At 39.5% G+C, this 25722-nt stretch overlaps 2 protein-coding genes across 5 annotated transcripts in view; one reads left to right on the forward strand and one right to left on the reverse strand.

Annotated features, from left to right (window-relative positions):
• Nucleotides 1-19949, reverse strand: part of CCDC47 (coiled-coil domain containing 47) — a 40438-nt gene extending 20489 nt beyond the window's left edge. Inside the window, exons 1-2 of one of the 3 annotated variants that reach the window (XM_069076267.1) lie at nucleotides 19739-19949; nucleotides 3424-4030 (exon numbers count right to left, since the gene is read on the reverse strand). The gene's annotated coding sequence lies outside the window, so the exon portion shown is untranslated. Of the gene's footprint in view, nucleotides 1-3423; nucleotides 4031-8234; nucleotides 8368-19738 lie in introns of all 3 variants that reach the window. The other 2 variants (XM_069076266.1, XM_069076265.1) reach the window with 2 other exon arrangements.
• A 124-nt stretch (nucleotides 19950-20073) lies between these two features.
• Nucleotides 20074-25722, forward strand: part of DDX42 (DEAD-box helicase 42) — a 44539-nt gene continuing 38890 nt past the window's right edge. The window contains exons 1-2 of one of the 2 annotated variants that reach the window (XM_069076258.1): nucleotides 20074-20171; nucleotides 20473-20686. The gene's annotated coding sequence lies outside the window, so the exon portion shown is untranslated. Of the gene's footprint in view, nucleotides 20172-20472; nucleotides 20687-22992; nucleotides 23031-25722 lie in introns of those variants that run through there. The other variant, XM_069076259.1, reaches the window with a different exon arrangement.

The following is a 25722-nucleotide window of genomic DNA, read 5'->3' on the forward strand; positions in this document are numbered from 1 at the left end:
AACCACAAACCAACATACTATAAATTTGCTTGTTTCCAGAAACATTTCACCAATATTTCCTATGATGCAATCTGATTAAATGTGGTATAGTAGAAAAAGGACTAAACCAGAAACTAAGTGACTGAGGGCCTTATCTGGTCTCTTACATAACTAGCTATATAAAATCATTTCACTTCCAGGGGCCTTGGCTTTTTAATATACAAAACATGAGGACAGAATTCTAATTGTTGGACCCATTTTCCTATGTCAGTTATTCACTATTAATGAGTATTTAGTGAATGCCTAGTTTACTGCCAGCACTAAATTAGGGACTGTGAAAAAAACGCCTATCTTACCTTTCTCTGCACAACACTCACCCACAGACCTTCTATGGTATAGCCACACAGACCTCCTTGCTGTTCCTTACACCTGATGCTCTACCTTCTATCTCTGGCCCTTCCTTTGTCCTAGTTGACTCTCATGCCTGGAATGTTCTTTACTTCTATCTCTTGGGATCTTTCTTTCAGACCCAGATCAAATGCCACCTTCTGCCTGAAGCTTTCCCTGGTCCTGCTAGCCTCTAGTACCTGAAGTTTATATCTGATTTAAGTGTTTTGTATATAAGTGCATACTATTTCTTCCATGTTAGAATATGAACTCCTTGAGAGCAGCTACTATTTCACTTCGGTCTTTGTATCTACAAAATACTTAGCACAATGCCTGGCCCATAGGAGGTGCTAAATAAATATTTGTTGACTGACAAGCATGAATAACTAAAATACAAAACAGATTATACTAAGTGTACAGAGAAGGTACAAAGTACCATGAGAATTCAAAGGAAAAAATACTTTCGGTTAGAAGTCTTATTAAGGAAAGTGATAACTGGGTAAATTACACAATGGGTTAGTTTCAGTACTATGGTAAGAGCAGAAACTAGATTGTAAAAAGGACTTAGGAATAGTGGACAGGTGATGAGGAAGCAGGAGCAGCAAGCACAGACTGCTTTTGAGAAGTGTGTTCTTGAAGAGATGGGAAAGAAGTCAGATTAAGGGAGCAAGCAGCAGGGTTTAGGGGAAGTTTTGAAGTCAAGTATTTAAGTCAATTACATTTGTAGCTTAGTGTGACAACCCATCTTCTGGCACACACTAGATGAAGACTGGCCTAACAATCCAGTAAAGCATTCCTTGTTACTGGAAGGAATTGAACTAGAGTAAAACTTAAACCACCATAATGAGAGAATCACAGAACCACATGAAAGTATATTCAGCCATTCTACTGCTGAAATATTTGCTACTTGGCTTTATTTCTGAAGTGCCTCTATTTAGTAACAAGGTTATTCCAACTAAGTTTTCTGACTTAAGAAAAAAAAAAAGTGAGTGGAAAGGTGCTTTAAAACAATAATATAAATTCTATGTGCCAAGTTGTTGTGGCACTTAGAAATTTCATTTTGTTGCCTAATACTGCTGAAGATAATTGATAGTAAATGAGGTTGTTTTTTTTTTTTAAAGCAATCGGGGATAAGTTTGCTCAAGGTTACACGGCCAGTTATTTCTGGGTGTGGTGCTGAGTATCTGAGCCCAGATTTGATCCAGGTCATCCCGACACTGGAGCTGGTGCTCTTACTCGCTGTGCTACCTGGCCTCCCCTAAGCAATCGGGGTTAAGTAACTTGCTCAAGGTTACACGGTGAGGTGTTTCTGGGTGCTAAGTGTCTGAGTCCCGGATTCCATCTCCAGGTCTTCTCAACACTGGAGCTCTTACTCGCTGTGAAGGCTGTTGTTTTTAAAAATTTAAATCTTATACCTCAAACAGTATGATTCTCAGAGAGGATCTTTGCTTTTGCTGGAAGACTTGCTAATTTAACTTCATGGTCTTCAAGTTTTTTTTGTTTTCAATTAGTTCAATCTCAATATTCCCTTCCTAAGGACATTCAATGTGCCAAAACAATGAGCCCTTCCCAGGGGAGAGTAAGTTTTAGCCAGATGCAAAGACTTATTAGTGTGTCCCATCCCTACTTCCCCTCCCCCAGAACATTTCCTTCACATATACAATCCCCTCATATCTCCCAAAACACACAATCCAGCTCATTTCCTGGGGTGGGCATGAGGTCTCCCTAGCTGAGCATTCTTTTAGCAATGCAGCATTTTAGGCTTGAAAAAGAATGTTTAGCCTTTTATTTAAAGTGAGTCTTCACAATCTATTTTGTTTTGTAAAGAATAACAATTATTTTGATAATCCAAACTTAAAAATTTTTGTTATTCATTAAAGTTATAATCTGATTCATTACTAGGCATGCAAAATACTGCCAAATTGCTCTTCAAATACTAATGGTGCAGGTTCAAGGTGCGTACTTGTAGTTCTTTTGTTTGTATTATTTGTCTTTTTTTTAATTGTGTGTTCAAGTTTTTTGAGTAGAGATTTTACTCCATAGGGCAGCTACTGTGGGTTATAACTCAAGAAGGGTTAGAATAACTGGCAATTTCTATATTAATGTCATGCTTAAGAAATAAGAATAATTCTAATTAGTGGCAGTAAGTACTTTAAATGAAACATGTTATTCTAATAATTCACTATGTCCATATAAAAGGGAACAGAAATGACCAATGTTCAGGAACAGATTAGTTCTTATGATGTTCCAGTAACAGAACTTATTGAAAACCTTTTGCTTTTCATTAATTCTTAATTTCATAAATTTATTTAATTTCACAAATTCATCAATTCTTCCCAGAACAATCTAAAAAAAGTGGATTTATGTAAAACCTGCTTTACACATAGTAGAACAAAGTTAATTTTCATTGTAAGTTTTCAAAGATAGCAAACATAAGAGGAAGGTTAATGGACAAAAGAAGGCAGACCTACTCAAAATTTATTATAGCAATGGACATAATAAATGACTTGTAGCCAGTGACAAATTAACTTTTATAAAGACTAATAAAAAAAGGAGGTAATACATCTATTTAAGACAAACCTTAAACAGTAGCTAAATTATCATCCACTTCTGTGACCAATTTCAAATGTTCTTCAAAGTGCTAATGAGGGAATCCTGAATTAATTTTTTTGAGTCTGGTTTATTATTGAACACTTAATTAAGAAAATTTTTTTTTTGCTTTTTGGAGGGGCAATTGGGATTAAGTGACTTGCCCAAGGTCACACAGCTAGTTTTTGTGTTAATTGTCTGAGGCAAGAATTAAACGGAGGTCCTCCTGACTCCAGGGCCAGTTCTTTTCATTCTGCCACCCAGATGCCCCTGAACACTTAATTTATACACATAATTTGTAATCTATGCCATCAAACAAAATTAATATTTTGTTATGAAATTTCACCTATGTGAAACAAATCAAACAAGATTATGTGTTAAATTAACAATTTAATGGGTCAAAGGACAGAAAGGTAACTAGAGAAACAGGGTTGACCTTGCAGCCAAGAAGACAAATTTAAGTCTTACCTTTGACATATACCAGCCTTGTGACCCTGAAGTGCCCCCTTTAAGACTAAGCTGCAGTTGAGTTGCTGATCTGGATTGAGTTTTTTTATACTGATGAAACAGGCCAGAAGCCTCTTCTCCCAAAAAATTCCAATAGGGTTAGAGAATTTCCATTGGCTGATAAATTCTTCTCTCTCCTGGACCAAATAGCTCAGTTTCACTTAGTTCAAAATCTGAACAAAACTTAAAATGGTTTTCTAATGTTAACGTAGATTAACTTTCAAAATTTAGTAATTGTAAGCAATTTGTTACAAGAGATGATTAGACATCTGCAATGATAACTTCAACTTCTATACTTGGTTCAATGCTGGCAGAAGTGATCTGTTCGATAATCTTGGAAGCAATCTGTGAACCTTACCAAAATAGAGTTTAGTTGTGATCCAAAGTGTCTTAGTGAGTATGAACCTAGGTCTTTTTCACTTTCAAGTTCTTTTCTTTGGCTTCTTTAATTAAGTCAGTATAAGATTCAGCACTAAGGTTCATGAGAGTGATTCTTATCTGGCAAATGGCCAAGTCAGGCTCAGTATCCTGGTGGCTCTGAATGCAGCTAAGCTTGACTGATGGACTCCTTGAAGAGAATGAACAGCTGTGAGTCAAGAGGAACAGCAGCAGGCACTGTCATCTGCACTTTGCTGATAGAGTGATGGTACCTTCCCTATAGAGCTACATTTAGTTTTCAAAAGACTGTACAGAATGCAGGCAGCATGTGAAGCTATTTAGTAGCTGCCTTATGTCAGTGGTCTCCAGTGTGAAAGATAATCGACTAAGTTGAGGGAATAAATATCATAACTTCAATTTTTAATTTTATCTAAAAAACATAAACCATTAAGCTTTTGCTAATGCTATATAATATACAGATCAGCACTAGCACTGTCATGTGTTTATTACATGTCCCATGAGGTAGGTGAGATAATATGAGGACTGTGGGAATTTCACAATGCACTGGGATGGATGGTGCCAAAGCTTGCTTGTTCACTTTTGGCATATTGCAATATACTGCAGTTTATATATGCCTAATTAAGGGGATTTAAATATATTTTATTAAAAAGATTCCTGCAAAGAAACCATAGACAGAAAGCAATACTAAAGATTTTAGCATAAGGAAACGGCAGAACCAACATTTCTACTTCTATGACAAGCTTTCAGTCTCATGAAGGATGAAATTAATGATCGAATTAAAGCTGACAAAAAGTCAGCTAAACAACACTCAGAATTAACAAGGTTACTTGAAATATAGATTGAAATCCTTTGATGAGAGCAACAATTTCACTTGTTTACTTAATCTTCTTAGGACCGATGGCAATAGGCTCTTTTGCAAAGGTAAAAATTCACTAAAGGCCTAAGAAGAATAGGCCCTTATCACAAAGTCTCTTTTTTTCCCCCTTGAAAGCAATGAAACCATCCTCAAGACTTAATCGGTTCAGAAAACTTAGGCTCAAATAACTGACAAAGTTTCCCAATAACAAGAGATAAAGACTCAGCAAACAAGTAGATGGTGATTCTCAGGCTAAAGGACTTCCCACTGCCATACAAGTCAAATGTATCTTTATTTTATTTAAAAAATTTTTTAATAGTATTTTATTTTTCTCCAATTACATGTAAAGGCAATTTTAAACATTCATTTTTTTTAAATAAAATTTTGAGTTCCAAATTTTCTCCACCCCTTCCCTAAGATGGTAAGCAATTTGAAACGCATTATATATGAATGCACCTTTATTTCTGGATCATCATTGTGGTAAATGTGGAGGCAAAGGAAGAGGCACCTAATTGAACCAATGTTATATCTTTGCCGAATATGCTTTCATGCTATTGTTGAGTAAACTTCCCTTTGCGTTACAGTCTATGAGTCTCATTTGATTGCAAGCCTAAGCCAAAACCACTGGACTGGCTTAAGTAAGACCTGGTCCAGAACATTGGTTTAGCTGATGGTTTGGTTTGGAATAACCTTGTAGCCAAGCTAGTAGACAAAGCAGAGAGAAAAATGTGGAGGGAGATGAGTTTTAGGTGACTGGGTGGCTTTGTGTAGGGGCATGGAACCCAGTGTCTCCCATACTTCTGGATAAATAATGTGAGTTATCTGAATGAGAATATGTCTTTGGGTATTTAAGGAGGTTGACAGAATAAAGGTACCACAGAGGGAGCATTCCCTAGCTGTTGCTGATAGCCCTAGAGAAGCTACATTTAACAATATAAAGAGAACAAAGGAAACCGTACAGTACATCCAACAACTAGAGAAAGATGAGAATATATGCTCTCAGTCTGATGGGGTACCTGGGGTCTAGATCAATTTGTGAAACCAACTTGTAAAACCAGTCTGTTCAATTGTAACTGCAATTTGTCCTTTCCCACCCTTGAGATCTGCCCCTTCTCCCTATCCCATACTCCACCTAGGCAACACCCTGTGACCCCTTTATTCTTACTTAATGTCTTCATTTCTTCTGGGCATGGCCCAGACCCTCCTTTGTCCTTGTTTTGTCTCCTTCAACCTGGCCCAAATCTTATCTAAACTATCTATTCACATGCTCCTCTTGGTCAGCTCGGACCTTTGTCTATGCACTGAGGCCCCTCCCGTCTGGTCAGCACGGAAAATGGCAGCCCTACCCTTTAAAGGTAAAAGCATGTACCCCTCTCACTTGCAGGTCCCCTAAAGGACTCTTGCCCGCTTCTTATGGAAGTGTAACAATAAACTTCTACAACTCTCACTCCAATTAAGCCTGAGACCCTGAATTCTTTCCAGACAATATTGCATGCTTTCTGGTCTTAGATAAGATCAGAATTCCTGCTGAACCTATTGGGATCCCCTCCCCCATCAAGTCCACGTGACTCTCAGGACCATGTGACAAAGGCAGATGGATAATTCATGGCCTTAACATCATGAGTAAATGGAGTAATACTGATGTGTGCCAGGGCTGAACAGTCCCAGAGAGCAAGTATTCTCTCTAATTTGGAGGTATAATTTTAAAAAATGTTTAACTATAAGGGGGAAAATGGGCGTGGAAGTAAGGATGAGAACTGCAAACATGCCCCAGTAATATGAAAATGAAAATGTCCTCTTACTATATACCATTGGAGTGACTTCCTCTAAGGGAGGCTTTCAAGTGCAAGACCAATTTAGATAAAGATGAGGACAAAGTGAGGGTGTGGTTCAATGTTCAATGGAGCCAATGCACAGCTCCTCTTGCCTGTAAAGTCCCACTGGCTTAGGGAATCTCCAAAAAAACAAAAAAACCCTGACACCCCCTCCCCCTCAAAGAAAACCTTACTAATAAGCATTTTACAGCCAAGTCAGTCAGGTCTTGAATGGGAACTGTTCTTTTTCCATTTTTAGATGGCTAAGATAGGAAGTTAGGAAGTTGTGCATACCCGGCCTGAAAAATGAGTTCCTTTTTGCAGTCAGTTCTTTGATGGGGTAAAGGGACAGAGATAGGCTTCATGGACTGGCTCTATAACTCCTCCTTTATCAGTTAATACAAGTCTTTCCAGTTTCTCTGAAATTGTCCCCTTTGTTGTTTAACTGCACAGTATTACTGCATTACATTCATATACCATAATTTGTTCATCCATTCCCCAAATTAATGGGTACCCCTTTTATTTTCTACTTCTTTCTCTCCTCCACCCTGACTTTTCATTATTTCTATCCTGTGACACTTTATTCCTGTGTAACCTTTAATGTGCTGAGGACACCATTGTAACCTCTAATGTGTTAGAGGACATCATCCTCTACATTAAGTAGTCAGTCTAAATTTAAGCCTATGACCTTAATAATAATAATAACATTTTTATAATACTTTAAAGTTTGAAAAGTGTTTTATATCCAGTATGCCCTAATACTGAATTCACTCTCCATTCCTGGTATAAATATGAATTGATGAAAGTATATAATCTTCTTTTCCATCAATATTTATTAGAGCAAATGGATAAGGAAAACATAAGATGTTATGCTGGAATGAAGCACAGTATTAGTAATCTTTATACTAAATGCAAATATGATGAACTCACCCATTAAAAGGAAAAAGGTAATAGTGGATTAGAAGACAGAATCGAGTAATATGTTTATTTCTTTTTTTTATTTTCTTTCATTTATTTATTTGCTTGCTTGTTTGTTTATTTATTAAAAGCACTTGGGGTTAAGTAACTTGCTCAAGGTTACAGGGCCAGTTATTTCTGGGTGTGGTGCTAAGTACCTGAGCAGGATTTGATGGCGAGGTCATCCTGACACTTGGGGCGGTGCTCTTATTTGCTGAGCCACCTGGCTGCCCCTAAGCAATTGGGGTTAAGAAACTTGCTCAAGGTTACACAGCCAGGTGTTTCTAGGTGGGTGCTAAGTGTATGAGCCCGGAGTCGATCCCCAGGTCATCTCAACATTGGAGCTGGTGCTCTTACTCACTGTGTTACCTGGCATCCCCTGTAATATGTTTATTTCAAACAGAGTAAAATGAGAGGCTGGAGAAGAATTCATTATGTTGCAGGAGAATTCATATAAAAGCAGAGAAATGAACTGATCTCAGATAAAACAAGAATTTAAAAATACTTTAAAAGATAAAATTAAAAACTTATAGAGGCAGCTAAGTAGCATAATAAAGAAAGCACTAGATCAAGAAGACCTGAGTTCAAATCTAACTTTGGACACTTACTAGCTATGTGACCCTGGCCAATTCAGTTAATTTCGGCCTCAGTTTCCTAAACTGTAAAATGAGGATAATAGAACCTACCTTACAGGACTGCTGTAAATCACATGGGATACTATTGGTAAAAAGCACTCAGAACAGTACCTGGCACAAGTCTGTTGTTGTTCAGTCATTTTCAGTCATGTCTGACTCTTTGTGACTTCATCTAGGGGTTTCTTGGCAGAGACACTGGAATGGTTTGTCATTCCTTCTTCAGTTCATTTTACAGATGAGGAAACTGAGGCAAACAGAGTTAAGTGATTTACCCAAAGTCACAGAGCTAGTAAAAGGCCAGATTTGAACTCAGGAGGATGAGTCTTCTTGACTCTAGGCCTGGCATTCTATCCACTGTGCCACCTAACTGCCCCCCCCCACATAGTAGATACTATATAAATAATGATTCTCTCCTCCCCACCATAGGGAAATTACATTATCTTTAAAATAGCTACTTAAAGGAAAAGCTAATCAATTCACAAAGAAAAAGACAGCAAAAATATATTAGCTAGGGGTATCAATGTGCCTTAATTAACAAATCTAACAAAAAATATAAACAAAATTAGGATCATAACAAGACATTTAAAAAGATGCACCTGTGCGCACACACACATAAATTTTGTGATTATTTAACATGAATATATAGAGATCTTTCCGTTTTCCAGGGTACTTTTACAAAAATTGATCATTTGCTAGGTCAAGGGTTAATTACTATGGCCCAAGGACCAAATCCAGTCTACCCTTGTTTTTGTATATTCAAAAAGCTAAGAATGACCTAAAATTTTTAAGTATAATAAAATTGTATTTTAAAATGTTAAAACCATCATTAGCTCATGGGCTGTACAAGAAAAAAAGGTCAGATCTGGCCCATAGTTTGTTGACTCCTATGCTAGGATATAAAAACCTCACAAATGTAGAAAAATGGAATATTAAACACATCTTTTACTGATAGTAATAGCTAATATTATAAATGCTTCACAAATATTATTTCATTTTATCCTCATAACAATGCTGGGAGGTAGATACCACTACTGTCCCCATTTTATAGATGAGGAAACAGGAGGCAGCAGAAGTTAACTGACTTTTCCAGGGAAACATAGCTAGTAAACATTTGAGGCCAGATTTGAGTCTAGCCTCAAAGTAGTACTTAAGGGAACACATATATCTAACACTTTCATCATTAAAACAGAAAGAAAGGGGGTGGCCAGGTGGCACAGTGAGTAAGAGCACCGGCCCCAGTGTCGGGATGACCTGGGGATCGAATTCTGGCTCAGACACTTAGCACCCACCCCAAAACACCTGGCTGTGTAACCTTGAACAAGTTCCTTAACCCCAATTGCTTAGGGGCAGCCAGGTAGAGCAGTGAGTAAGATTGCTGGCCCCAGCATTGGGAGACCTGGGATTGGTTCCGGGCCCATATACTCGGCACCCACACAAAAATAACTAGCCATGTAACCTTGAGCAAGTTACTTAACCCCGATTGCTGCCATCTTCCTGTGCCCTTTCTAACCCAGCATTCCAGGCTTTTCCTGGATTCTTGGGCTTCCACTTAGTAAGCATTCACTATAAGTGCCATGCATTCAGACCCACTACACTACTTCCTGGCTATTTTCATGCCATCCGACCAAACCCATACCCCCTCCCACCTAATTTTCCTAATGTAGTCATCAAATCAATGTAAGAGAGTAGTCATCAAATAATCAATACAACCTAAAACACTCTTCCTGAGACATTACTCCCCTACATGCTTTGCACTGGCTTATCAGAATGTAAGCTCCTCAAGGGAAAGGATTTTCTTTGTTACTTCTATTTTTTATGTGAAGCTCTTAGTACAGTGCTGTAGTAAGCACATATGCAATGCTTTCCATTTCATTAAAAAATAGACAAAACATTAGTTAACAAGTATTCAAGGGTATTCAGAGGGTGGAGGAAGGACTGAAGCTAAATTGACATGAAAAATGAAATAACTCACAAGAGGAGTAAATAAAATAATTAGAAACTAGTTTACCTAATTATAGAATTTAAATGGAATGGTGTTTGCAAAAACTAAAATTATTTAGAGTAAGAAAAGGATCATTTAAATAACCTAATCTCAGAAAAGTAACTGAACAAGTCAAAGAGATTAAAAAAAAGAGGAACGCAAGAAACAGATGAAATAAATTCTATCAAATGTTCAAAGAACTATTGACTTCATTTTACAAACTGTTTGCAAAAATAGGGAAAGAAACTACCCAATTAAATTCCTTCTTTAAGACAAATATGGAGCCAAGATGGTAGAGAGAAGTTAAGAAGCTGCTTTAGCTCTTCACGGTTTCCCTTGGAAACAACATTAAATCAAGCTTCTAAAAGAATTCTGGAGTGACAGAATCCGCAAAAAGACAAAGTGAAACAATCTTCTAGCCCAAGATAACTTAGAAGGACTTTATAGCAGAGGCCAGGTCCTCTAGCCCCAATGCATCAGGCAAACTGCTATCCCAAAAGTTTGGGGAGAAGAGGCACAACTAGGCCGGGCCACCTTAGCTCAGCAGGCAAGCCTCCCGCCCCAGAGACTCGCAATACAGAAAGCCAGAGCAAGACAGGCCCCTGGCCCCCACTACAAGAAGTTTGGGACACTGCCTCCTGTACCCCAGGAGCAGAACTTAACTTTTAAAAGTGAGGAAAAAACAAAAAATGAGCTCTGGCCATAGAAAGTAACAATGGTGATAGGGGAGATCCAAACACAAACGCGGAAGAGGACAACAATGTCCAATTGCCTACATGTCAAGCCTCAAGAGGGAATATGAATTGGTCTCAAGCTCAAAAAGGATTTTAAAAATCAAGAGAGGTAGAAGGATTTTAAAAATCAAGAGAGGTAGAAGAATTGGGAAAAGAAATGAGAGATTTGCAAGAGAATTAAGAAAAATTGGAAAAGAAAGCACAAAAATTGACTAAAGAAAACAACTCCTTTAAAGGTACAATGGGCCAAATGGAAAAGGAGTTAGAAAAACAAACAGAAGAAAGTAATTACTTAAAAACTAGAATTATGGTAGGGGGTGGAATAGAAGCAGGACTTCCCTATGGCTCCAGCTTCCACCTTCCCCAATCAATGTAAAAAGGGGACTCTAAACAAACTTTGGAGCTGCAGAACCCACAAAATGACATAGAGAAGGTAACCTCCCGCAGAAGACAGCCCAGCAGGCCAGCAGGAATTGGTTAGCACAGTGCTCTGGGAGCCAAGCCCAGCAACACAACTAGGCTTTAGCCCCAGGGCGGGCCTGACCAGCAGCCAGCAGGAGGGACTCCAGATCAACAGCGGCTGTGGCCGGTTTCCAGAATTATCAACACATAGATGCAAAGGACAAAGTGAGAGGTCAGTGCAGTCTGGACTTTGGGACACAGTAAGAGGGAGTACATCAGCTTTAGGGGCGAGAAGCTGCTTAGCCTCCTGGCACAGCCAGCCAGCGCCATGTGGCGGCTTTAGCTCCTGGCCTGCAGACTGTAGGGAGACCAAGGGACCTGTCTGAGGGGTAACCGCTCTTGCTTTAGACTGCTTGGATCTGGATTGCAGTCAAGGGTGGAGGTCCTGGGGTGTGTGTCCAGCTTGCCAGAGTGTGTGGAGGTCTCAGAGAAGGCACCCATCTAAAACCTCTGGCAGCTGAGAAAACCCCAGCATTTGGGACGAAAGCTCCCCTGTCTGGTGGCAGAGTCCTACTGTGGCAAAAAGCCCAGGGGTCAAGTGACTGAGGGGCAACAAGACCAGGCAAAGGAAACAAAGCAGACAGAAGATTCCAACATTAGCCTCCTATTTTGGGGACAGAAAGGAGCAAAGCATGGAACAGGAGGAAAACAGTGAAGTCAGAACTCCTGCACCAAAAGCTTCAAAGGAAAATACGAGCTGGTTACAGGCCATAGAGGACCTTAAGAAGCAGATAAGCGGAGGAAAAAATTGTGAAGAGAAATGAGAACGATGAAAGAAATGAGAGTCAACAGCCTGACTGAGGAAAGTCACACCTTAACAAATAGACTAACTCAAATGGCAAAAGAGGATCAAAAAGGCAATGAGGAGAAGAATGCCTTAAAAAGCCAAACTTGCCAGATGGAAAAAGAATCTCAAAAGCTCACTGAGGAGAATCATTGCTTCAGAATTAGACTGGAGCAAATGGAAGCTAATGACTTTATGAGAAATCAAGATGCTGTTAAACAGATCCAAACAAATGAAAGAAGAGAAGGAAAAGTAAAATATCTCACGGGAAAAACCACTGACCTAGAAAATAGATCCAGGAGAGAGAATTTAAAAATTATTAGACTACATGAAAGCCATGATCAAAGTAAGAACCTAGAAATCATCCTCCAGGAAGTTCTCAAAGAAAGCTGCCCTGATGTTTTAGGGCAAAATACAGGTTGAAAGAATCCACTGATCACCTCCTGAAAAAGATCCCCAAAAGAAAACTTCAAGGAATATTATAGCCAGTTTCCAAAATTCCCAGATTAAGGAGAGAATATTACAAGCAGCCAGGAAGAAACAATTTGAGTATCATGGAAACACAATCAGGATAACCCAGGATCTGGCAGCTTCTACACTGAGGGATTGAAGGGCCTGGAATATGATATTCTGGAGGGCAAAGGAGCTGGGATTAAAACCAACAGTCACCTACCCAGCAAACTGAGTATCATGTTTCAGGGGAAAATATGGTCATTCAGTGGAATAGAGGACTTTCAAGCATTCTTGTTGAAAAAACCAGAGTTGAATAGAAAATTTGACATTCAGATACAAGAAGCTGAAGGGAGGGAAATATAGTCAGTCTTTTACGATATATCTACTTTGTTACTGTTTTGCATGAGCCACACAAGTACAATCTATACTGAACTGCTTATCTTCCCAGTAAGAGTGGGTGACAAGGGAGGAAGGGAATGAATGTGGAATTCAAAGTTTTAAAATCAAATGTTTAAAAAAAAAATAAAAGAACCATGGAGTCTGAATGCAGGTTAAAACATACTTTTTTTTCATTTTTTTTTGGTGGCTTTCCCCTTTTGTTCTGTTTCTTCTTTCACAACATGAATGATGTTCACCTGATCACACATTTGCATTACCTGTATCAGATTGCTTGCCATCTTGGGAAGGGGGGGGATAAGAGGGAGGTATAAAAAATTTGGACCTCAAAATTTTATAAAAAATGAATGTTGAAAACTATCTTTACAAGTAACTGAAAAAAATACTATTAAAAACAAAAGACAAATATGTCTCTGACACAAAAATACAGAGATAAGTCAGAGAATGAAAATGATGGACCACTATTTCTAAAGAACATTCATATAAAAATAATAAATATTAGCAAAGAGGCTAACAGTAACAATGACAAGAATTAAGTACACCATCAATAGGATTGCTTCAATATTAGGAAAACTATAAACATAATAAAAATAGCTCTGTTGTGTTTATCAGTTCTATAATATTTCTTGATTTATCTAATTTTCAGTGCTTCTTTTGTCCTTATTTTGGGATTGCTAACTTATTTTCTAGGCTTCTTTTTTTTAGTTGCATGCTTAGTTCATTTTTTGCTATTTTGTTAATATAAATTTGTATCTTTTTTTCCTATTTTGTTAATATAAATTTGTCTGTATCTTTTTTTTCCTATTTTGTTACATTTTCATTTATATATTTTTTTCTTTAATAAACGTTTCAGCTGTGTCTGTATGTTTTATTCAATCTTTAAGATGCTATTTCTTAATCTTTATTTGGGTCTGTATCTCTTGCTCATATTTTCTTTACGCTTTACTATTTTATTATTTGTGGTCTTTAAGGGATACTTATTAAACTTTACTTTCAACATTTATGATTTCTTCATGTCCCAGAACATTATCAACTGATAAAGTTACCATGGGATGCCAGGAAATGTGTCTTTTTAATATTCCCATTCAGAAATTGCCAGATCATGAATCACCGGCAGATATGGTAGTTTCCAGACTTCTCAACCCATAAATGCCAGAGAAAGTAAAAGGTCAGTGGGGAAACTCTGTTGGATGTGGGTGAGATTAGGGAGTGGAGTGGCCCCTGCCCCTAGGTTGGCGGAGGTCATAGCAGCTGTGGCAGCTGGGCAGTTGCTTCCCAGGCTCCAGGCCTACAGATAATGAGGCTGACTAGAGGGCAATCGCAGCAATCTCTTCTCTGGTGCTGAGGTAGGATTCTCTTGCTTTGCACTGCTTGGATCTGGGTTGCATTCTTGGGGTGAGGAGGAGCACTGATGTTACAGAGCTTGTTGAGGCTGTGGAGAGGCAGTCCTCCCCACAGTTCTGAGGCAGGTGCCCAGAAGTTGTGCAAAACCCCAGAAATTTGCAACACAGCACTCTCCACTCTGTCAGCAGAGTTCTACCATGGAAAAGATCTCAAAAGTCAGGTAATTGGCTGGCAAGATAAGCAAACAGAGGAAGAGAAAACAGACTCTAGAATTGTCCTTTGGAGACAAAGAAGATCAAAACATAGAGGCAGAAGAAGACAACAAAGTCAAGACTCCTGCATCGAAAGCCTCCAAGAAAAACATAAATTTGTCACAGGCCTTGGAGGAGCTCAAGAAGGATTTTGAAAATCAAGTAAGAGAAGTAGAGGAAAAATTGGGAAGAGAAATGAGAGTGATACAAGCAAATCATGAAAAACAAATCACCAGCTTGCTAAAGGAGACCCAAAAGAATACTGAAGAAAATAACACCTAAAAACTAGACTAACTCAAATGGCAAAAGAGGTCCAAAAAGCCAATGAGGATACCCTAAAAAACAAATTGGCCAGATGGAAAAGGGAGTTCAAAAAAATCACTGAAGAAAACAATTCCTTCAAAATTAGATTGGAGCAAATATGTGTGTATATATACACACATACATATATATATGTAGAGGCAGGTATCTTAATATCTCAATTCTCTTCTCAGTTCAGTTCTCCATTCTGTTCTCAATTTCTAACAGTCCTCAGGATCCTAGCAGCTCTCTCTCTCTCAGCAATTCTGACTGTCTAGCTTGGTCTTTTCCTTATATGTGGTATTAGCTCCTCCCTGTTCCACCTCTTCCTGTTATATCAGCAACTTCCTCCCACTGTGGGATTCACAAGTTCTGGATCTTAATACTTGATACAATCATGAACTTGAAACAAGGTCTTAAGTACCTATTTGGTTGCCAGTACAAGGGTCAGGGAAGATCTTCAAATCTCTATTACCATAACACCCTCAAATTGGCAAAGATTATAACAAGGGAAGATAATTGTTGGAGGTGCTATGTGAAGAAAAGTGTATTAATGTACTCCTCAATATCCTTTTGCAATATGTATAGCTTTTCTTTTAAAAAATCCAGCCACTATACCAATTGGTATATATACATTTGATTATTTTTTCATGGTGATGGCATTTTAAAGCATAATATAGTTTTCCTGTTTTTCTGTCTTCAGTTTTAGCATTTATTGCTGCCAACTCTGTTTTTAGAGTCACCTAAAACATAAGATTTTGTTCCACCATCTCATTTTCACTCCCTATATCTTCCCATGGTTTAAATGTGGGGTTTTGGGCATGCAATAAATCACTGGGTTTTGTTTTTTTTATACAGTTTTCCATGATTCTTTTTAGTTGGGAAATTTAAATCATTCATATTTAGGGTGATAACTGTGTTTTCTTTCAATTGCCAGATATATAAATATCTTCCTGGCCATCTCTACAACTTATTGCCAGCATTCAGAGCTGTCAGTATCCACTTTCTTCTCCCAGTGGCATTTATGTCTCAAACCTATGACTCTATATTGGGAAAAACAGATTTCTAGAAGGGTCCAGATCCTCTCAGCTGGCTTTCTTGTAAGACCCCTTTCCTGCCTTGGTAGGGTCACTTCATGCTTCTGCCAGACTGTTTTCTTTCTATTAGCTACACCTAACTTTCTCTTCAATATGTCCCACAATATTCTACCCTTCTTCTCCCTATCAGCCCAAAAGGTTGATATTGAAAGGTAGAAAAAGAAAGAAAAAAGGGTAGAAATTGAAAGTCTTTAGTGGCTATTTCCTCTTCTCTCCCCTTCTGAGAATTCTTGTCCATCATCTAATGACCTAGAAATATTGATTTGAAGTTTTTTAATCCCAAAATATTAACTCATTTCTTCCACATACTTCACTACTGTTTCTTTTCCTTCTGGTTTTTCCCATTGTACATTTTGTTCCTTAGATTCTTAAGCTCACTGATGTTCTCTATGCCTTCTCACTGTTACCAAATGTGAAATTTTGAGGGTTTTGTAAAACCAAACAAAAACATCCTTTCATCCCATATTCATGAACTTGTCAAGCCCTGGACACATGAAAATACAAATGGCTGCCTTTTTCCAAAGGAAACTGGGAGCTGGAGGAGGCCTGACTGGAAATGATAAAGTTTCTATCTACCCTGGGAGCAGGAATACTTCTGGGCCACTGAAAGGGGTTAACCCCATGGCCAGGTGCCTAAAGATAACAGCAGAAATGAAGATTTCAGTCAAGGAGGGCACATGACTTCCAATCTCCCATCTCTAACTGCCTGACACCTTGAACTGGATGTCCCATAGACACAACATGTCCAAAACTGAATTCATTATCTTTTCCTAAGGCCTTCCCTGTTTCTAATTTTCCTATTAATCCTCCTACCATCCTCAGGTTCACAACATCAGTGCCATCCTGGACTCCTTACTTTCATTCACCATCCCACACATCCCCCCCATCTAATAAATTGCAAAATCTTTTTGATTAATCAACTGCCTCTGAAATATCTCTTGTATGTGTCTCTTTCTCTTTTCTGACATTGTCACCACCCTGGTTTATGGTCAAATTGCCTCACCTCTCCACTTACTGCAATAGCAGGCTGATTGGTTTCCCTGCCTCAAGTCTTTCCTCACTACAGTCCATCATCCACTCAGCTGTCAAATTGATCTTACTAAATAAAATATCTGGCTGTGTCACTCAACCTTCCCCTCCAACTGCACCCCTCCACCCCAACTCAAGAAACTCAAGTGGTTCCCTTTCTCCTCTAGTACCAAATATAAATCCCTGCTTGGCACTCAAAAAAGTCCTTCATACTTTTCCAGTCTTATGGCACTTTACTCCCTCCCCTCCACAGACTCAGTGATCCAGTGACACTGGTCTCCTTACTATTCTTCACAGAAGACATTCCATCTTCAGAATCCAAGTATTTTTACTGGCTCTACCCTCATGCCTGGACTGCTCTCCTGCCTCATCTTTGTCTCCTAGTCTCTTTAGTTTTCTTCAAGTCTCAATTAAAATCCTAGCTTCTAGAAGAATTTTCTCCTTTTCCATTTAATGCTTTCACTCTATTCATTATCTACAATTTAGAAATTCCCACTCTCTACAATATCTTCCCCATTAGACTGTGAGTTGGTTGACAGTAGGGACTAGGTTTTTTTTTCTTAATCCCCAGTACTTAATAAATGCTGGTTGACTGACATGAACTGTAAGGACACTTGGATTAATTAGGTGATAAACTGGTCTTCAATTTTTTTTTTCCTTTGAGAATTTATGGTGGAGGTTTTAATCTATCTTCTTGGGTTTTCCACATTATGCAGTTTTTTATTCATATTATTTTGCATGGCAAGAGGAGAGCTGACCCTAGGAAACTTGTGGCTTCCAACTTCCAACGATTCCTCTCCTTATATCTTCTTTACAGATGAAAAAAATGAGGCTTAATGAAGTTACATTGCCCAGAGTTACACAGATAGTGTCAGAAAAGGAATTTAAACCCAGATCTAATTGATCAGTACTCTACTACACCACACTGCCAATATATACAAAGAAGCTTCCACACATGACCAGTGTTAATACCCCCAATTTACAGATCAGGAAACTGAGGTTCAGGGGGTAACATGACTTATCCATAATAGTATGTATCAAGCAAGGATATGAACCCAGGTTTTCTGGCACCAAATCCATTACTCTTTCTTCTACAGATACTATACTGCCCTCTTCAAAAGTGCAGTGACATATGCTCACATGGCTGGAGAATATCACTTTCTTTGAACTTAACCAAACCAAACTGAGATTCAGAAAAAAGATACACATGAACATAAATGTCATACTGGGTCAGATGATTTCTTACAGTGAAACCGAGGAATATTTTATTGGTAAATATAACTGTATTTGACATCAATCTGTTACCAAAATATTCCCAGTCCACCAGTATGGATATATAAATTTACCTAATTGTTTATACTTTAAGCTACTAGTTTTTTAAAAGCTTCTCTTTATTTGTTCCAAAACTCCCTTCAAGCTGGAAGAAGTATTTGCTTAGTTCTCATATTCCGTGATTTGTCTAATGCTTGTGTTCATTCTACTCATAACACTTAGGAATATAAACAGCTCAGTCAGACCTAGCCTTTATCATTCTAGACTGAAGTCAATCTTTTTTTTTTTTTTAACTATCTCCTCAAAACACTCTGGAAGTCAATGCTACCGCATACCCTGGGAACTGGCTTTGACCATTTCTTGTTTAATTTTTTCTCTAGTACTGTCTATTTAAAAAAAAAAGAAGTAAAAGACACAGGATGTCAGCAAAATTCTCTTAAAATTCTTTGGGTTAAAATTAGCCATGACATTTGGGTATTTAGTTCCCACACAACATCTTAGCAGCACCTGTCACCTCAGTTCTCAAGCAATAACCACTACATCCCTGACAAGCAAGACACACAAAAGACTGTAGGGGTAGGCAAAAGAGGATAAAAGACAAGGAAAGAAGTAGGTCAAGTGCATCAACAAGTTTGGATTATCTCCCTAAGCGCAAACAGCCTCTTCTCCGGGATATTAAGTCAGTACTTAGAAGCACTGAGCAGAGGAAGAAAACATGAGCTTTCAAATCCCATACCCTGATTCAGAAACCTAAAGCTCAAACTGACCTTGGGACCAAGATTTTCTAGGACACTCCTTCAAGTACTACCGATGTTAATCATCCCTGGTAGGTAAGATCCGGTGCTCCCTTAATCTCCCTGGGCCTCAGTTTCCTCATATGTAAAACAGTGCTGTGCCGTTGGTCCTCATCATAGGACTGTAAATCTAGAGCTGGAAGGTATCTCTGAAGCCATCTAGTCCTATACCCTCTTTTTACAGATGAGAAAACTGGCGGCTAGAGAGGTGAAGGAAGAAACTAGCCCAAGGTCACACACAGGTAGTGTCAGGAAATGGGATTTGAACCCAGGTATGCGCTACCATCAGTGCCGGTGCCCTTTCCGGCCGTACCTCGCCGCCTCTCCCCGGGTTCCTTCTAGTTCTAAAGCTATGAACTCTGTTACGTGCTTTCCCAACCTCGGGGAGATCTGAGTGCACTTCTCTTAATTTGTCCTCACGGGGCTTTAGAGAGCACTGGCTCAGTATCTCTGTTTACAGAAAAGGGGGTGTCGATGACCGCTGAAATCTCGGGGAAGGAGCCGGGGGGGCGGGAGGGGAGGTAGGGGGATGCCTGTACCGAAATCAGGAGCTACCAACAGATGATGGAGAGGAGAGAAGGAAAAGGAGGTGGAGGAAAAGGGCAGGAGGAAGCCCAAGACTAGTAGCCTAGGCCCCGCGGCTTCCACCCACATCCCTCGGCCAGGTCCATGCGCACCAACCGTCAGGCGCTGCCCGCCCGCTCCCTTCCTCCCCTACCTGAACTGAAAGCTAAAGGAGATCAGGGGCGGCCGCCACCGTCGCTACGACCTCGTCCGCGTGATCTCTCCCGTCGTCTCCTCCACAGCCACGGTAACCGGTACTCCTCCGACGCGATCCCCGCAAGAGGTAATGCCCAGAGACAGGGTCCAGCACTTCGTCACCGCCTGCCGGCCGGGTCTCACACGCACGCACCCACGCAGTCGCCGCGGCGCTCTCCTTTTACGTACTTGCGTAATTGTGCGCATGCGGCGTGAGGCTGTGGAGTTACGGCCCTCGCCCCGGGCTCTGGGAGGGAGGGGCGAAGGTTAAAGAGGTTCTTTCCCTCCACTGCTCCAGAAGTGTAGGGGCACCTGCTTCAAGCTTAATGGGACCACGTGGCGGTGCACATGCACGAGCGGGCAAGGAATGGGAAATTCGACCACATATACACGTATTAACATGGGGTGGAAATTTGTTTTTCTTTTTATCTTTTAACTGGACTAGGAAGAACTTGGCCCATTCTCCAGACCTGGATCTACCTGCTCGTCCTTTTAGGGCATATAAGGAAATTCCTTGACCAAGACTGCCCCTCACTCCTCCCAGACCCCCATCCTCCTCCCCCAAAAGTGCAGACGGGTAAAATAATGGCCTGAGGCACACGTGAACCGCTCCAATCCTCATCCGGGGAAAGAGAAGCGAGGTAGAAAGGCGAGCACGCACATCCTCTTCAGCTTTTCTTCTCTCCTTCACAGGGCAAGTGGGGCCTTAGGCTCCGCCCCCTCCCGGCGTCCCCTTCATTGCGCATGCCACATTACGTACTGTCCTCCCCCTCCCCCTCCCAGCAACCGGCTAAGCGGCTGCTGTGACTGAAGGCGGAGAACGACTAGCACCCACCGGGACGGGGGAACGGAGACCGAGCGCACGAAATCCGGACCGGCGGGACTCGTCTGTGGCTGCGGCGGCTCGGTAGGCTTTTTCGGGATGGGGGTGGGGAGGGGTCCCAGGGTGCTGGGCCGGCAACTCCTAGGGCACGGCGGTGTGGCCTAGGGTAGGCCCGCGGACCTCTGCGTCCCTTAACAAAGAGTCGGGCCAAGCCTTCTCGACCGAAGCGGAGACTGAGAGAACCCCGAGGGTCCGGTTGGCGGGGTGACCCGAGGGCGCGGGCCGAGCCCGGGAGTCGGGGCTGGGGGAGGGGGCGGGCAGAGTAAGGGTCCCGCCCCTGGCGCTAGCCCCATGGTCGCGGCTTCTGCGTCTTCCCGGTTGGCGGTTCTAGGAGGTGGGACGACCCTATTTAATCGAGCCGCGCCGTGGGGAAGGGGAGAGGGGTGGACTTGCTGTCTGCTGGGGGGCGCTGGGAACCCGCCTTCCCTGGCAGCCTCCGGGTCCTGTGGGGTGTGGGGAAGCTGCCCGCCCCCTAGCCTCAGGTGAGAGATCGAGGTTCGATGGAGCCCGGACACTTCTCTGCCATTGTGGATGGCGTTCGTGACAGTGAATATTTATTTTCATCCCCATTTGAAAAAAAAACAACCTAAACTAAAAAATTCCTGCTGGGTTGTAACACCACTCAGTTATATTCAGTTGAGAGAGAGGATTGACGACCAGTAATTTATAGGAAAATTGTGATACAACACTGGTGTAGAGAGACGAATATAGTAACATCTCCATTTGACCCGGAGTATAATATAAATTGTGGGAGGAGTAAACCTCTTTGGAACAGAATTTTACTGCATACTGAATGTAATTCACGGGGGCAACTTTTTCTGGTTTACACCAGAGGTGTCAAAACACAAACTCGACCCAAACCATATTAAAATGTAGTTGAGAAATATTTAATGAAATAAACAAAATCATACTCAGTGTTAATATGTGATTTTCTAAGTCAAATGTACTCCCGCAGGGAGCCTTTTTAAAGATTTGTGACCTCCCTTTCTAGTTGAGTTTTGATACTAATGGAAAGGAAAAAGGAACAGTTTGTACTAAACATGATATTGAACAGTATTGAAGTTACAATTCACTATTAATCTAATGGCAGCTAGTGCTAGACCTGGAATTAGTTAGACCTAACTTCAAATCTAACCTCAAACATATACTGGACATGTGACTCTGGGCAAGTTACTCAACTTCTGTCTGCCTGGATTTTCTCATCTGCCTAGGTATCTACCTCTCAGGGTATTGTGAGGATAATATTGAGGTAGTATTTGTAAAGTGCTTTGAAACCTTAAAGCATTATATAAATGCTAGGTATTATTATTTCATAGAAATGGTTTGATTTCAGAGAGATGGCTAAGAACTTAAGTAAATTGAGTGCAAGATGTTTATGGTGTTTTTAGGTGATATTATAAAAAGAATTTAGCAAGTAAAGTGGCATGAGTATTGTCGTGCTTAAAACATTGTTCATAATTTGACTAGAGACAGTGGTTAAAACATAAATAAATAGATTGATTCACCAAATATATTTAAGTGCTTGCTGTGTACAAAACACTGTGCTATCATAAAGGAGATACAAAGATAAATGAGAACAGTTTTCAGTCCATGCTTTTTAAAAAAAGTTTGTTTACTTTTATTTTACAACATTCAGTTCCACAAATTTTTGAGTTCCAAATTTTCTCCTCCTCCTCCCTGCCATGGCAGCTTGCAGTCCAGTATAGGTTCTATGTATACCTTCACATTTAACATTAGCCAAGTTGTAAAGAAGAATTATAACCAGTGGAATGAACTATGAGGAAGAAGAAACAGAACAAAAAATGAAAAAGAGAGCGAGCGAGTAGTTTGCTTCAGTCTGCATTCAGACTGGGTAACTCTCTGGATGTGGATAGTCTTTACTCTTATTTCCTCCTCTATTCCAATACAAACTTTAATCTCATTATTTTCTCTCTCCTCCTTCCTCCCTCCCCCTTTCTTTCCCCCACTCTTCCCTCCTTACTTTCTCCCCTCCTCCCCTCTCCCTCTCTCTATACCTACCTAGGTTTGCCTCCTCTTCTTTGCTCTTGTTATAATCTCCTACTTGCAGTCCTCTCCATACTTCATCCCTTCTGCCTTTCAAAGCTTTTCCCTGCCCGTTTCAGGTCTTCTATGAAGACTTCTCTTATTACCTCAACTCAAATTAAGATTTCTTATTTCTGTGGAGTTAGTATCACCCAATTAAACATTTTATTTCTAATTGTTCCTTGTATTGTTTTCCTTGCTTTGGCCTCTAATTATTTCTTATGTTTAAGTCTGGCCTTTGCAACTAAGCTCTTCTAGCTCTTCTAGTTTATCTTTGTCTTCCACAGAACTGTGCACAAAGAAGAGGATATTTGTTGACTGAAAGGTAATGTGTTCAAACCCAAATTAGCCGGCTCTTTACATAGGAAAACAACTTTTAGAATCATTTATACTTGTTTTCTCAGAACTAATTTTTTAAAAAGTAGGATATATTCTTTGGTTAGTCATTAAATTTGTACAAGTGTGTTCAAATTACATTCATAGTTTTAAAATGGATTCCAACTCAGTCGTCATTTTCATGGTATACACCTAGAAACAAGACATAAAGATATTTTTCTTGAACTGACAGTACCTTTCCACAATGAAAGTGCAAACAGAATCTTGATTCTGAATTTCTGATTGTGCTCTGTGGTAGGTAGGAAGCCATTTGAGTTCCATGCTCACAATGAAGCTTAGGGGTTATTTTTACCTCTCATCTGTCTGGGAAGACTTTCAGGAGGAAGAAATAAGAATTCTAGACCTATTTGATGTTAGATGGCCATCTGGGTAAGGAAGATGTTCCTGGCATTTGGTACAACCTGGGCAAAGACTTAGATGTAGGAGAATATAAGAGAAGGTTGACCAGTAGGAAGGAACTTTGGGAATTCTATAAATAGTAGAAAGTTTTGAATATCCATGACAGCTGCCCAATAACTTTACTTCCTTTGTTTTCCCCTCACTAGCCAACCAATGTGTCTTTAGAGAAGGCAAATTAATTTTAATGTTGGCATAAATGTAATATTCTTAAGAAGGTAAACCTGTTTTTTTAAGCCAATAACTCTTTTCAGAGTTAGAGAGTAATTGTTTTAAGATTATCCATTGTTTATTATCTGTACCAAATATATCTCTTTTAGCTTGAATGCTTAAGAGTTGGCTAAAAATACAGAAAGCTGTATATGTGTGTGTGTGTGTATATATATATATATATATATATTATGTATATATCCTGATAGTAGATATAAGTAGGATGGTTTTGAAAGTTACATGTTGAATTTATTTTACATATGTGTGTGTATTTCTAAAACAGTAATCTCTACAATAACAGAGCCACAGTTTCATGTACAGTTCTTTTTTTCTGTTCTAGTTAATGGAAATGCCCATTTTGTTTAATGTACATTAAATTCAGAATAAAATCAAAACAAATTTTAAAACATAGTGGGGTAAGTTGTAGGATCAGGGAAAAGGATTATTAGTGCATTTTGAATTAAGCTTAATTTTTATCCAGACAAGCTTCAAGTAAGATTTTGAAGAATAGTATGATAGGTGATCCATGGGTATGGAGATGACCTTCAGGTCTGGAAGCAGGAAATGGATAAGCAGAGTAATAATTTTATTAACACGTCAATAGAACGCAAGGGAATATTAGCTAATGAATGCTATTAAATAAATCAGCTTGTAAAAGGGTATATTAGCTTTAAACTACTTTTTGTCTTTAGCTTTTGGGGGCAAGGAGGATGGGGTGAAGGAGATTCTCCTTTTGTAGATTAAAGAGGTATAAAGCAGCAGTTACTTATTCAGTGCCACGTTGACAGCCAGTACCAGAATTAAAATTTCAACACAAAAAAGTATCCCAAATTGCTGCTCTGTGTAGGTCTCTGGGAGAGCTGTGCTGTCCAACCCACTCATAATTTGCTACTGGTCTTGTCTAGATATTTCAAAATGAATGGCAATATTTGTATTACACTATTTTCTTGGCCTTGATATCACATTCACTTCTTATATAGCATGGGTTTGTTCATTTTAGCTATTATATATGCCTCACCCTTCCTTTGAATATCTGCTTACTTTCTTGGCTCTTTAGCCCCTTGTATTGAGGGATATAGAGGAAAAGGAGGTCATGGTTAAACTATAGGCTAGTTATTTTTTCTACTTGTCACCAACTCCTTTAAATAGCAGCTTTAAAGTTCATTTTTAAAAAATCACATAATTTTTTCTTTAACCTGCAGTTTTTCCATTTTTTTTCCCCATTTAATAGTATTTTATTTTTTCCAATAAAGATAGTTTTCAACTTTCACTTTTACAAGATTTTGAATTCCAGTTTTTTTTCTTCCTCTCTCACCTCCCCAAGACAGCACACAATCTGATATATAACCTGTAAGTTTCCATCAATGCTTATTATAACACTGATAAATGAAACAGTGGTGTGCTTTTTGGAATTCCCAAAGCAAATATATAAGTACTACCTCTTTCTGCATTGGTCTGTAATTCAGCAAGCATTTATTAAGTTCTTATTGTATACTAGGCACTGTGCTAGATGCTGAGGATACAAATGTAAAAAAACTTGTCAGTGCCTGCCCTCTGGGAGCTTTGCATCCTCCTGGCTGCCATCTGTTGACTTCTGGGAGTCTTTTCCAAACTTTACCGCCAACTCTATATAATGTTCACTTTTGGTCTCAATTTTCTTATCTGTGGTATGAAGGGGTTGGAGGGAAGGATCTTAAAAGACATCTCTAGCTCCAGAATTCTGTATTTCTGAGTCATTTTTATCTCAGTTCCTGTTTGGATTGTGATTTATTGCAAAAGTTTCTGAGAGTATTTTAAAGCAAACAGGTCTTGGTGATCAAGCTGGGTAAATACTTTTATTTGGTAAGAACAAAACAAGAAACAGGGCATGACTGAATTAATGACTGGTGTTTTCTGTGCAGTTGGTGAACTAGCTTCCCAGACAAATCCTGTCAGATATGTAAAGCAAATGAGGACCTTTACTAGATATCAATAAAGAACCATAACATTCCCTTTTATGTTGCTTTCTTATCAAG

Source organism: Petaurus breviceps, unplaced genomic scaffold, assembly GCF_028583685.1.
Source record: "Petaurus breviceps papuanus isolate PSGF00001 unplaced genomic scaffold, PetGlider_PUasm1.0 90925, whole genome shotgun sequence".
Lineage (NCBI taxonomy): Eukaryota > Metazoa > Chordata > Mammalia > Diprotodontia > Petauridae > Petaurus > Petaurus breviceps.